Source organism: Podarcis raffonei, chromosome 1 (genome assembly GCF_027172205.1).
Source record: "Podarcis raffonei isolate rPodRaf1 chromosome 1, rPodRaf1.pri, whole genome shotgun sequence".
In the NCBI taxonomy this organism is placed as follows: domain Eukaryota; kingdom Metazoa; phylum Chordata; class Lepidosauria; order Squamata; family Lacertidae; genus Podarcis; species Podarcis raffonei.
Window position 1 is genome coordinate 102,055,656 of NC_070602.1, and position 14,007 is coordinate 102,069,662.

Here is a 14,007-nt window from a genome sequence, read left to right on the forward strand (position 1 = left end):
AGGACATGAGTGCAATAGCACTCTCCCTGCCTGTGTTCCCCAACAAATGGTACTCGGAAGCATACTGCCTCGTATAATGGAGGTAGTAAACAGCCATCATGACTAGTAGCCATTGGTAGCCTTGTCCTCCATTAATTTGTCCAATTCCTATTTAAATCCGTCCAAGTTGATGGCCATTACTGCATCTTGTGGTGTTGAATTCCATAGTTACTTAACTGTGTGTTGTGCACATTCCTTCCTGTCTGTCTTGAATCTCTCAGGCTCTCATTCTCCATGATGGTGGAGGAGCTGTTACAGTACATATTAGTGTTTGTATCTACCCTTATGCTGAGATTAATTGCCACAATGATATATTGGAACAACATAAAACATGTAGTGTGTTTTTAGCATCTAGTACAAAATTAACTGTCAAATGAACGGGGTAATAGTTCCTTACAATTTTCGAAATAAAAATTGGCTCACGCCACACCGAATTTTTAATTGATAAAAAAATACATGGAAAACAATAAGAAACAACTCCTAGCAGTGCTTGATTTATGACATAGAACACAACTACTTTATAATATGATCATGGGACATCCAGAAAGTATAAAACAATGTAGCTACATAAGAACATGAATATTCCCATAATATAATTATCAGTGAGCCTCATACATATGTACCTTAAGTATGTATAGGAACACAATGAGAAGTGTGAGCTTACTTTTGCTGGTTAATCTCATTTATATTAGTTCTAATTTGAGACAAACTAACACTCATTTCCTCATCAGCATATATTAAATGTTTCTTTGATCTTGAATCTTCCCACCGCAATCGCCATTCTTTCCTGCCACACCCTGTGAGAACCACTGATCTAAAGTATTGATATCAAGAAATGTTGGAGATTGAGACCTTCATATGTCTTTGCTTTAAATGTTTTCAGTTTAGTTTGTATTAACTACTAAAACTTTTTTTTTAATAGAATATTTATTGAGATTTTACAAAAACATAGATTTAAAAAATACAAAGAGAAACATAGTAAAAGAAAAAGATAAAGAAATAAAAAACATCATAAAAAATAAAAATACAAAATACAAAAAAGACAGATAAATAAAAAAGAATTAAAAACAAATCCATTTTTTATAACTTTAAATTTGTTTCCTTGACCTCCTCACACCTCCCCTTTTTGTATTCCCAATTAAAATAATCAGGTCAGCAAATCCTTACCCTCTTTCATTTGTCATAACTCTATATCTTAACATATTGTACCTCTATATTTTCATCCTTTATCAATTCATTTTTGCATATTCTTTTAACTTTGTTGCTAATGCCACTTATTTCCAATCCAACATCATATTTAACATTCATTAATTTTACAGTATTTCTGAAGATAGTCTTTAAATTTCTTCCAGTCTTCTTCCACCAACTCTTCTCCCAGGTCTCGAATTCTGCCAGTCATTTCCGCTAATTCCATGTAGTCCATCACCTTCATCTGCCACTCTTCCAGGGTGGGTAAATCTTGTGTCTTCCAATACTTTGCAATGAGTATTCTTGCTGCTGTTGTTGCATACTAACTACTAAAACTTTAATTCAGTGATGGGCAGTACAGCAATCACTTAAGCAGGTGTTCCTACAATTGGCAACTGATAGCAATATATCAGTGGTACCTCAGGTTAAGTACTTAATTCGTTCCGGAGGTCTGTACTTAACCTGAAACTGTTCTTAACCTGAAGCACCACTTTAGCTAATGGGGCCTCCCACTACCGCCGCGCCGCCAGAGCACGATTTCTGTTCTCAACCTGAAGCAAAGTTCTTAACCTGAAGCACTATTTCTGGGTTAGTGGAGTCTGTAACCTGAAGCGTATGTAAACCGAGGTACCACTGTACCTAGATTTCTTTTGCACTTAAACAGTCCTGGTATGCTATATTCATATCACTGCCGAACAACTTCCATTTAACTTGTAAGTGAATCTTAATATTATTATTATTTATATATATATATATATATATATATATATATATATATATATATATATGGACAGATATTCAGTAGTACCTCTGGTTATGTAAATTTCAGGACGTGAAAGCAGCAAACCTGGAAGTATTTGACCGGGTTTTGCCGCATGCGCAGAAGCGGTCCTCAGGTTGCAGAAACCTCAGGATCCGATTGGACCTCCAGAACAGATCCCATCCTCAACCGGAGGTACCACTGTAGTAGCATTTTATTTTTCAAGCTGTGGTACTGAAAGAGTGAGTTTTCGACCCCTTGTGGAAACACACAACAGAACATGCAGTTGTAATTCTTGGGCCTCATGGCCTGTCAGTTGTCCATCTTGTGTATCCACTGTGGTTCACAAAAGAAAAAAGCTCTATAAAAGCAGGCATAAGAGCTGACTAATTTGCCTTGAGGGAAGAATTTCCCTTTTCTCTCAAGTGGCCCTCACGGCAAATCAGTGATACACCCTGTGCAGCTGAGGATTAAATTGATTAAATGTTTTGCTTATAGCATGTCCCCAAACTAGTCATTATCCATGCCCAGAGGACCAATATTTTATCACCAACAGGATCCTGTCTGGAGGATGTAAGTGACAGGTGAAGGGGATCTCTGGCTGGTTTCAAGCATGGAGACTGGGTATGCCTTAAACTTACTGAAACCTTTTATTTAATCCTTCCTCATTGGGGCCCTCAAGTTATCATGACATGTAGTCCTGAGGCAATTGGCCTCCAAATCCACTAATTGTAGGCTAGCACAACATAGTTCTTGTCATGTGGTCTACCAACTTGCCAAAGGCTGCATTTACAGTTGCTCTTCAAAGACAAGAACATGCAGTTGTCTCATTGTGTTACCGCAATATGTCTTTCAGCAGCTTTGCAAGACGCTGTGCATATGCATGCTTTGATATGCGAGTTAGTAGGTCTATAGGTTGGATAAGTGTATCTGCTGCTGTGTTATGTCCTCATTCTTGAATGATTTACACATGTTGTGAAAATGTCATTGTAACTAGCTCCTCTTCTCACACCCATGATATTGCTTGGAATCTAAGAATCACTGGGTGATACCTAGGGTTAGTCATATGCATATGTTAGAACTATGGAAAATCAGTGGATATCACTAACTTCAGCGGGTCTCCGATGATTATGTCTTAGTTGGGTTTTGCCCATTAGATTTAGTTGCATAATTTTAGAATAAAATTAGGAAAGTTTATATTCAGGACTCTCTTTTTTCTTCCTTGAAATGTTGTTGCAAGCAGCCAGTGTTGGTGGGAAGGTAACTCAAGGCCATGAAGGAGAGCAGGGTATGACAGTTCGATCACCTGAACCCTTGAGAATAATTGGTAAAAGGATTGATAACTGCAGTAAATTGAGGTTTTGCACCAGGTATCAAGTTCTGTATGTGGGAGATTTGGGGGGGGGGGAATCAGCCCACATCATAATTCTTTGAGGAAGAAAGTAACCCTTCTCAGTTAGTTTATAACATATTGATTTCACTATAAGGGTTGCAATTGCAGTCTAGAATGCTTCATCTTCACGATACTGCATTTTCTCTCTTCTCTTCCCCCAACCCCAATGTCCCATTTTTTCATACCCTGAAAATGCTCATCAACAATGAGGGTTTTTTGCGCCCTTAATTTCCCCCCTAAATATTGTGGACTTCTGTGAGGCTTTATTTTATTTTATTTTATTTTATTTTATTGTACTGCTGCAAACCTTAGTGTTCCCCTACATACAATGAAAGCTCCCTGCTCCTTTTCAGTAACTTGTTTTTGTTGCAATTCTGTCTTTATTTGTCAGCTGAGTTTGCTGTTAGATGAAGTAAAAACAAGTTATTATTCAAATCATTAAAATCTTGATTTGTCTGGACACTGTGGTGGGATGGATAAAGATGAATAAAGTGAAACTAAATCCAGGTAAAACAGAGGCCTTTGGCTGTCCAGGATACAGGCCAGTTGCCTATTTTGGGTGGAGTTGAACTGTGATTCGAAAGGAACAGATTCATAGTCTGGGAGGACTCCTTGATCCTTCATTGTTACTGGAAGCTCAAGTAGCCTTGGTGACTAGGAGCGTTTTCAACTACCTTTGGCCATTCCTTGACAGTGGTAACCTCACAATTGGAATATCCCAATGTACTCTTATGTGGGGGCCGCCCTTTATATTTGGTTTGGAAGTGGCAGCTACTGCAGAATGTCCATAATTTCCTTCCATCTGCACAAAACACCAGTGCTTAGATAATGGTACTTGGTTGCCAATAGGCTACTGGGCCAGATTTAAGGTTTTCTTATTGGTATATCAATCCTTAAATCACTTGGGACATGGATTTATGAGGGATCCTTGCTCCCTGCATATCTGCCCGTTGATAGCAGTCATCTGTAGGGTCCTCCTTGTGATGCTGCATGTGTTGGAGGTTTATTTCAGAGAGGCTCAGACTAGGTGTGCCATCTGCTCTGTAGAAAACACTGGCCATTGAAATTAGGCAGGCTCTTATATTTGTCTGGAACACCATGGTAAGTCAGAATTTGCTCCTCCCCAATCTTTTTTATTTCCATGCTGACCTAAACCAAAGTTTAGCTTTTAGCATGTCATCTGAACCTGGGCTTATGATAGCTTCTTGCTAACCATGAAGCAAAATGGTTATGAGTTCCTCCTCTCTAGAAGTCTGCACATTTGCATGGTCCCAGTAAGGCATAGTTCGGTTTACCATGTACCAGGCCACTGTATTCATTTTGTAGGGTGCCAAAAATAAAATTTCCAGAAGAATGAATTAACTCACAGGCAGCATTTGATGGTTTTTTCCACAATTGTTTTATCTGTTTTACTTGTTTTTGTTTTATTGTATACTTCTATGGTATTATGGTGATGATTAGTGTTTATCAATAATAGTTATTATGATAATAGAAAAATGTTTCTCAAAATATTTGCCATAAACAGTCTACATATCCCCATAAGATTTTAAATTATTTTAAGTAATTGAATAGACTTGTATCTCAGGTTCTTTCTTTCTTTCTTTCTTTCTTTCTTTCTTTCTGTTCAAATAGATGAATGTGTGTTTTCCTCCAGTATTTCCATTACCAGGTAGAAGGAGGAGGTAACTTTTCACCACTTGCCTTCTATATGCTTTTTAATTATTTGAAATGTTTTGCTCAAGGGAATACTCTCTTCATATGAGATACTGAAGTAGGTATTTGAACAGATGCAAATTGGTTGACTAGCTCTTCATTAAGCAGTTAACTCTCATGAGAGATCTCTCCATAGTTCATTGGATTGGAGCTAGATAGTAAGAAAAATTATTCTGTTGTAGAAGTGTAATCCTTACAAAATGTATATTGCTCTTAAAAGAATAAATCTGAATGTAGTATGTCAACACTTAAAGGGAATCATTACCTCAGCTCCATAAATTGAACTTCTCAACAGTTGTAAACATAAAGTCTACAGTATTCTGGGAAGTCATCCTGATATAATGTTGATCATGGCTGTTAACAATATATCAATAATGGTTTGTCCAATTGCTGGCAGTTCAGTGAAACACTCCTCTTCCAAAATGGCAGCATGCACTTAAGAAATACCTTTTACAAGATAATGTTCACACGACCTTTTCCTGACATATATGTAAACAACTATTGCAAATTAATCTGATAAATGTTTTTAGTTTTTCCTTTGAAATTACCATTCACCTATACTTACAGAAAGTCTGGGTATAATTCAGCCACCCTTAAAAGTTAAAATGTTAAGAGCAGGCTTGTTAGTCTATAGCTCATTAATTCAGAATTCTATCTCTTCCAAGAAGCTGGCAGTTTTGTGCGATGACACAAATGTGTTAAATGAAATAATCTCTAGACGGTTGTTCCTTGAGGCATTTGTAGCTTTCCCCTTCATGAAGCAGTTTCATCTTAAAGAGTGTGAAGTGTTATACTACTGTAACAAATTTTTCTAGTCGCAGTACTATTCACTCTTTTGCATAACATAATAATTACTCCTGTTATTTAGGGTAAAAATAACCTTTTTTTGTAAGATATTGTAACACATCTTAGTAATAGGAAGAGATTCTGTGTTGCAATATAAAAAGTACTATGACTTCTGTTAAAGTCTTCACCTGCGATACCTATCGGCATTCTGAAAGAGTCATGGCTTCAACTAGTGCTGGCCAATATCTTTACAAATGGCTTGAAAGAGAAAATGGATATACTCTACAAACTGATGTATGACCCATTTGGGAACATAATATGTCTATAGAGAATGACCCATATAACTTAAAATAGAGGTCGGCAATCTTTTTGGGTAGGTCCATCTCTTCCCTCACTTTCTTCCCTCACCTCTCAATTTCCCCTTCCGTACTGTCCACATGAAATTGGGCCAAGGTTTGCAGGTTCCTCACTCCTGACTTAAATGCATTTAAGCCAAACCAATCAGACTGAAAAATCAGCAAAAAACAATAGAAAGCAGTATGCACGGGAAAGAACTAAATTTAAATTATAACATGAAATAAATTGGACTCCACATAAAGATTTCAGGATTGCAAGAATAGCAGGCTGATCACTAATCAACAGCCGTGGCACAATCTTGTCCATTTTAATGAACATCTTTCAGCTTGTATACCTGGAAATCTGACATAAACCACGTATATGCTAGACCCATATTCATTAGGATTAAAACTGCTGGAAAAGGTCTATCTAGTTGGTATTCAGAATAAGTTACCCTCCATGAGAGAAAGTAGTTTCTGCAGTTCAGAGAGAGGTTGCTGTGATGCTCCCTTTAAAGCATGGTTTTCAACTGATGGGTTGGCATCTACTAGTGGGGCTGCAGTCTGATCCAAGTTGGTTCTCAGCAAGAACACCGCCGTCATGCAAATATATGATAAAAGTTTCACAACTGAGTCTCCAAATGCATGTTTGGGTTAATAGTGGGTCGTGTGTTGAAGATACTTGCTTTCAAGAAACTAAATCTAGACCCAGGGAGTGATAAACAGTTATTGTCAAATCTGAATTCTTCCTTAGATGGGCAAAGGTGTTTGAAAAGGTTTCAGACAAAGTTCCTACTTTAAACAGAGATAGTAAGACAATAACTTAGCATTAATTTAGGGAAGCTTTTAATGTTTAATAAGTTATTGTATTTTTGTGTTCTGTTGGAAGCCGCCCAGAGTGGCTGGGGAAACCCAGCCAGATGGGCAGGGTATAAGTAATAAATAATAATAATAATAATAATAATAATAATAATAATAATTAATTGAAAATTAATTAATTAATAGAAAAGGATTAATGCTCATAAATGTTTTTCCAGGATGTATTATGCTGTAACCAGCTTCATTTGGAAATGTTTGTCTTTCAGGTTATCATGAATAACGTATTTTGGATATATTTAATAATTGCCGAAGATGATCCTCTTTACAGACAAGGCTTTTGAAATCTGGGATTTTATACAGTAAAGGTAAGGGAAAGTTAACATTAAAATGAAGTAACCAGAGTACCTTGAGCTCTTGTTAATATTGTAAGTGTAGCTAAAAGAGCACACACCTCCTGAAGTAAGTGTCAGTTATCTATCTGCCGGCCTACCTACCTATTTTATTGCATTTATATATGCCCTTTTTCTCCAAGGAGTTCAAAATGCCGTACATGGTTTTCTCCCTCCTCTTTTAACCCCCACAACAACAACAACCCTGTAAGGTAGGCTATAGGCTGAGAGGCAGTGACTGGCCCAGGGTCACCTAGTGAGCTTCATGGCCAAGTGGGGATTTGAACCCTGGTCTCCCAGGTCCTAGCCAGACACACTTCACCACTATGCTTCACTGGCTCTCTACAACTAAATAATCTGAATAATTTTATTTTACAGTGGTGCTTCTTTAACGTTCATATAAATGTTGTCTTGATTGCCTTATAGTATAGATGTTCTGGTTTGCAGTGTGTGGAAAACCATTCTGTTGGTAGAGACAGTGTGTACAAATACACTTTTTTAAAAAAAATTATTTGCTTTTCTATTATATCTCATTGCCAACACATACTATGTTACTATCATGCATAAAGTAATAAGAAAGAAATAGTATAGATATAAGAAATGAACAAATGATGATAATAAGAACAACAACAACAACAGATCTGTATTCCTCCAAATTATTTAAATCTTATATATTTTAACTTTTACTTCCCTTCCACTCTTTCCATGATTTCCGATCTACTGTCGTTGACTTCATTAAGAAGATTTAATTGCTGGTATTCATGGATGGCATTATGATGCCAAGTTCAGGGCTTGAAGGAAGCTACTTCTATTCCACTTGCAGGTTGTGAGTGGAATGAAGATGGGATTAAACACACTCCTAAATTGTGTGTCAGCAGGCTATATGTGCCAGCATCTTGGGAAAATATGTAACTCATGATTTAAATTAGTATTTCTAGCTCAGTGTGTTCTTTCTGTACAATCATTTATTGAACAAACATATTTTAGATCAAGCTAGACCAGAAATCCAACTTTTTGGATTTGAGTTGTAAGAAGCAGTATTGTGTAAAGCATGTTTTTCTTCTCATAACTTTAAATAGGAATGCACTCTGCATGGGACTGCTCCTAAAGACCGTTTGGAGATGCATTCTGCACTAGTGTCAGAGTTTTGATGCGTTTGATGACTCAAGAGCATATAGCATTGGTACTTAAAAGATTTGTGCTGCCTGCCTATGTGGTGCTGAGACCAATTCAGGCTTTTAGTTTTGATATATAAAACCCTGAATGAATAACTTAGGGCTTAGTTATCTGAAGGATCGCCTCTCCCTGTATTGTCTTGTCTGTGTTTGAGGTTGGCTGGGGACACCCTTCTTGTCATTCTATTGCGTAATTCATTTAGCGGGTCTGTGATTCACCAGAGAGCCTTCTCAGCAATGGTGCCCTGCCTGTGGAATACCCACTCCCCTAATGCCACTGACATTTCAACACCTAGTGTAAATCACCTTCTTCCTCCGGGCCTTTTGAATATTTTTGGAAATAGGCCTACTCTGTACAATAGTAGTATGGGGACCGGTCAATTTGGGGGTATTATTAATTGTATATTTTGCTCAATAAGTAAATAAATACATTTTTAAATGGCAAATACATATGAGAATGGAGCTGGATCCGGGTGTTTTTAGCCCATTATTGAAAGGGGTGAGACGAGTGAAGAAGAAAACAATTGTGAGGATAGGGAAAGTTTTTCATCAACTCCCCATCTCTACCCTGATTTTGTCTCAATCAATATAATAGTTAGAAATGGAAGAGAATAAAGATGGTAATGGTTCTGTTTAAGGGAATATTCTGACAATTTTTTCAGAGATAATTTTCCAGTGAAAGAAAGGAGGAGTTTTGGTTCTCAATCCCATGATGCTGTAAGAAATGAAGAAATTATTTAAGATCAAACTGGGGGAAAGAAGTAGTAATTTGGCAGGTTGCTGTTAAGTAAAGATGTAAGGAATAAGTGGGGAGCCAGTTTGGTTGTAAAATAAATGATTTTTGTGCCTGGAGTCCAAAAGTACATAATTTTTTCCCCAGTCATTCAAGATAGCATAGAGCTCCACAAAATGTCTGTACATATTTTTTCACTTGTGCTGAAACCATTGTTTTCGTACAGAGGGATACACCAATTTCCTACACAATTACATGCTCTCACAAACCTCCATAACTCGAATTCTTGTTGAACAAAATATCTTTGAACATAGATGTCTATTTATCAAAAGCACAACAATGTGATTTCATTAATTTCATTTCACTATTTCTTTGTCCAGCTGCTACTATCCTATTGCTTTCTTCATCCATCTGTTTTGGTGATGTTGAGGTGTTCTTTTTTTCCTAAACTGAAATAATTGTATAAACTTCTTCCTTGGCACTGCCATCCTCTCTGAAGTGTATATTTTAAGCTGGCCCACTTATTGTGCACCACAACTTTTTCTTGAGCTTTGGGCATTTTAGCAGAACAAATGTACAAAACCTTGATGTGCATCAAGTTATTGGTAACCTCTTTAGGGAACGCTTTATCATATGGGGAACAAATCTATCTTGTTAAGAACCTTTTAAACCATGTAAGTATTTTCATGAAGTATATTTGATCTATTATTCTGATTTTAAACTTTCATTTTTGGTGGATAATGTTTGAATAATATGTGTTTAAAAAAAGTTACTGATGTCAAGGATCTTGGTTTTGCCCAGTATTACTTCAGTAAGCAAAAGAAATCAATAAGTAGTTTGGCAGCAAAGTTAAGTCCTAATGGGCTATTCTCATTCACTTGGAAATAAATATCATTCACAGTCTAATTTCATTGCACCAAGAATATTGCTTAATTTTCAGTTTCAGACTTCATAAAGATGGAGTCCTTTATGATTTAAAAAGAAAATAAAAAATATTAATGCAGCTTTTGTAGTTTTATAAATGACTGGCTGAATTTTTTCAAAAGTGCTGACTAGCCAGTACCTCACTGTAATAAACATTTGTTGAAAAATGAAATAGCTTGAACAGAACTCTCATGTCCAAAGGGAGACATTTCCCCATATCTATTGATATGTTAAGCAAGGTACACTGGAATATAGGGAATGAGGTATTCAAATAATAAAGTTTACAACTGAAGAATTCAAGGCCTTAAAAGGAGAATAGAAGTACATTCAATTTAAAGGCATAAGACTTGCTGAGTGAGACTCCAATGCCTATCTAGTCCAGCATTCTGTTTCCCAAAATGTCTAACAAGATGTCTGTGGGAAGTCTCAAAGCAGGACATGAGGGGCATGTTGTTCCCCAGCAACTGGCATTCAGAAATGTGCCGCCTATGTGTAGCCATCATGGCCAGTAATCATTGATGAATTTGTCTAATACCTTCTTAAATCCAATTAAGCTGGTGGCCATCACCAAATTGCATGTAAATGAATTCCACAGTGGAGGAATACAAATGATTCTTAAAAAAATAAAAATAGAAGGGTAGTTCAGGTTCTCATTTCATAGGCAGAATCCGAGTAAGTTATTCAAGACTCATTCTTGTTCTACTTATTTCCATCTATTTAAGTTAGGCCCAAATGAGAAACATCCATTGGTCAGAGCACAGGAATAAAAGGGCAACATTTTAGAGCTGGATTTATGTCCATCTGGCTGGCAAAAGCCAGTCAGGATAGCACAGATTTAGGAGACTGCTTTGGAGCAATTTCCATCAGAATGGTCACAGAAGTGACTGTTTCTCTTTGGTTGGAATCTTCCCTGTAGAATTCCACAGGTTCTCTGATTGATCTTTTCCTTTTCAATAAGTACATGCGATCACTAGGTGAAGATTGGCAGAAGTTTGGGATTTGATGACCAACACCCTACAATGCCAGTGCTTGTCCAGATACTCATCTCAATGAGCATCAAAGCCAATGTTTCAGTAGTGGCCAAGTGTGCCCTTCAGAAGTACCATCTTAAAGCACTGAAATTTCATCTGAGGAAAAAATAACTTGCTTTTGTAAGTGATACCCAGTCATACAGGCACTTTGAATATTTGCTGAGGAAGGATTTTGGAAGAATAAAAGCGCTGTATGTTTACTTTCCTATCTTGATACTTTAAACATGATTTAGATGTTATAAGAAGCTGAGCACAACATGGAGCTCTCGAGGTGCAGTTAACTAATCAAATGCCTGGCAAGCATAGTGGCAACAAATGTTAGGTACTCTATTCAGATGTGTGAGCAGTTGTTTGAGAACCTTAAAGCACAAAATCACAGGACTGTTTATATAATACTATCCAAGCTGCTATATTGTGACTTATGAAGTAAGTCTTGGAATGCTCTTCTTACGAAGGGAAATGTGACTGATTTTGGTTCGGAAATATCACAAAGTTACATTTATAATGGCTTTTGGGAGGGGCACTTACCTTGCATTTTTGCATAATGGCCTGGAAAAGGGATACCCAAAGAGAAAATCTGTGTATCAACTGCAGATAGGAGGGGAGTCCCCCTTCTGTGAATCCTACCACTTTTAGAAGTACAGATGATGGAAATAAGGGAAATGGTTGTCACACCCAAGATGTATAATTCTCTGCCCCTAGAGCTGCAATCTGCTTCCTCTTTGTTAACCTTCTACTACGTTTTGAATACCTTTATGGTCTAATTGTAACACTTAAAAACACACATACTTGATCCTTCTATACTTTTGTGCTTTTCTGAAATTTGCAACTGTGTTTTGTGTTTTCATTTTCAGATGTTGGTTTTTTTACTCTATTCTGTTGGCTTCCTTGAGCATTTTACTATCAGGTGGAATAGCACTTGCATATCTTGATTTCTTCATATGGGAGTGAAATTCTCTCTAACGAGATTGTGCAAGCAGACAAATATTTCAGTGATTTTCAGACTGTGGAGCAGGCTTCCCTGGAGATTTTTGGTGGAAAATTTCAGGAGGTAGAGAGAGAGGATCCAGTAATAAAAACATCTATACGAGGGGTAGCAATGTTAGTCTTCAAGGATCACAAGACTGAATTACAGAGAAATCTAATTTTGTGCTGTTTATGATGAAAGATCATCTCTCTTCAGTTATTTGTAGATTCTAATCAAGTATTCTAAAATGTAAATGCTCATTTCTGATCTAACCAGAAATTTGATCTAAAGCTCATTGATTGTTAACATTTGAACAGGAGTTTGGTAATACAAGTCCAGATTACTTAGAAAGCAGTCAGATTGTCACTGTATTTAAAAGATACTTTGTAAAATGAACATGCAATAAACTTTATAGCAAATGTTACATCCTTGTGACTAAACACATCCATGCCATGACTAAAAGTCATGGTATATAATGTTTCACTGTATGACTCAACAGTTTATGCTGCATTTTTAAAGCAGTTGATCAGAGCAGTTTGTGTAACCTTGTTACAACCTAAATTTTCACAACCTCAGATCAACATCCTTAGTATTGTTATTTGCTACTGTATACAGTCACATAGTTAAGCAGCTACATTGGTTGAATAAATTGAATTAGATAATATTATACTTGCCCAAGCCATGTAAACATTCCTGTTGCTAAACACAGAATATCAGCAGGTGAGTTTATGGAGAGAGAAATATTTATAATTTTGGACTAGTCTTACAAGTTTGTTGGACTGCTCCTTCAACTTGCTAAGTAGTAGTGTTGTTGTTAGAAAAGCTATGCCCTTACAAAATCTGTGAATTGGATATTGGTACTATCTTGCTGGAGGGTACTTACTGCATCAGCTGAGACTTTTATTATGAAAACTTAACAACTACTGACACAGAGTAGCCAAGCTAATTTGAAAGTGCTGATTTTGATAATGTTCTGCCCGTTTGCACTCATAATGCACTCATAATAATTTGTTCTAAAAACTCAAGTATTCAGTGTATTGATTTTGATGTCACAAACTCATCGGTTTTAGAAACATAATGTATCTGCATGTATTTCAACCAATAATAGACAGGTTGAGAAGAGAGAGGAAAGGATATGGAAAATCTTGAGGTCTGGCATGGCAGCACAGTTTCAGCAGCTAGTACCTCTGTTTTAGGACCATGGGGGATATGTTGAAACACAGAAAATTGTGACTGTGGACTGGATCGATTCCATGCCCTTCCTTCTTTATAGCTAGGTAAATTGTACTACCAAAATGTTCTTGATGAGATTAAGGAGAAATTTACATAACTTCTCATCATGTTGTATCTACCTCCTGATTAAAATGAATGCTGTGCTGTGATTTCAGTGCAATTTTTTGGCTGCTTCAAGCTCCATCTTTTAAATTTTGGGGATGGGGTGGAGTTCATGCATTGCAGTGGCAAGGTTTGTAGGAAGTAGTCAACTGTAAGCTTTCCATTAGGTATCCTCAAATCTATGTTTCACAAGGTGAAACATAGCTGAGAGGAATGAAAATAAGGTATGCAGAATCAGAACCACTATGGTGGTTAGAGAAGTGGTTATATTTAATGTTGGCTATTGGTTTTCCACTTTTCATTGACTGGATACTTTAAAGGTAAAGGTAAAGGGACCCCTGACCATTAGGTCCAGTCACGGACAACTCTGGGGTTGCGGTGCTCAGCTCACTTTGTTGGCCAAGGGAGCCGGCGTACAGC

General features: G+C 36.9%; 1 protein-coding gene across 4 annotated transcripts in view; it reads left to right on the forward strand.

Moving 5' to 3' along the window:
* The window catches only part of MBD5 (methyl-CpG binding domain protein 5), a 108,875-nt gene that overhangs the window by 35,451 nt on the left and 59,417 nt on the right, over positions 1-14,007 (forward strand). For all 4 annotated transcript variants that reach the window (XM_053406222.1, XM_053406217.1, XM_053406207.1 and 1 more), the window contains exon 2: positions 7,300-7,398. The gene's annotated coding sequence lies outside the window, so the exon portion shown is untranslated. The remainder of the gene's footprint in view (positions 1-7,299; positions 7,399-14,007) is intronic.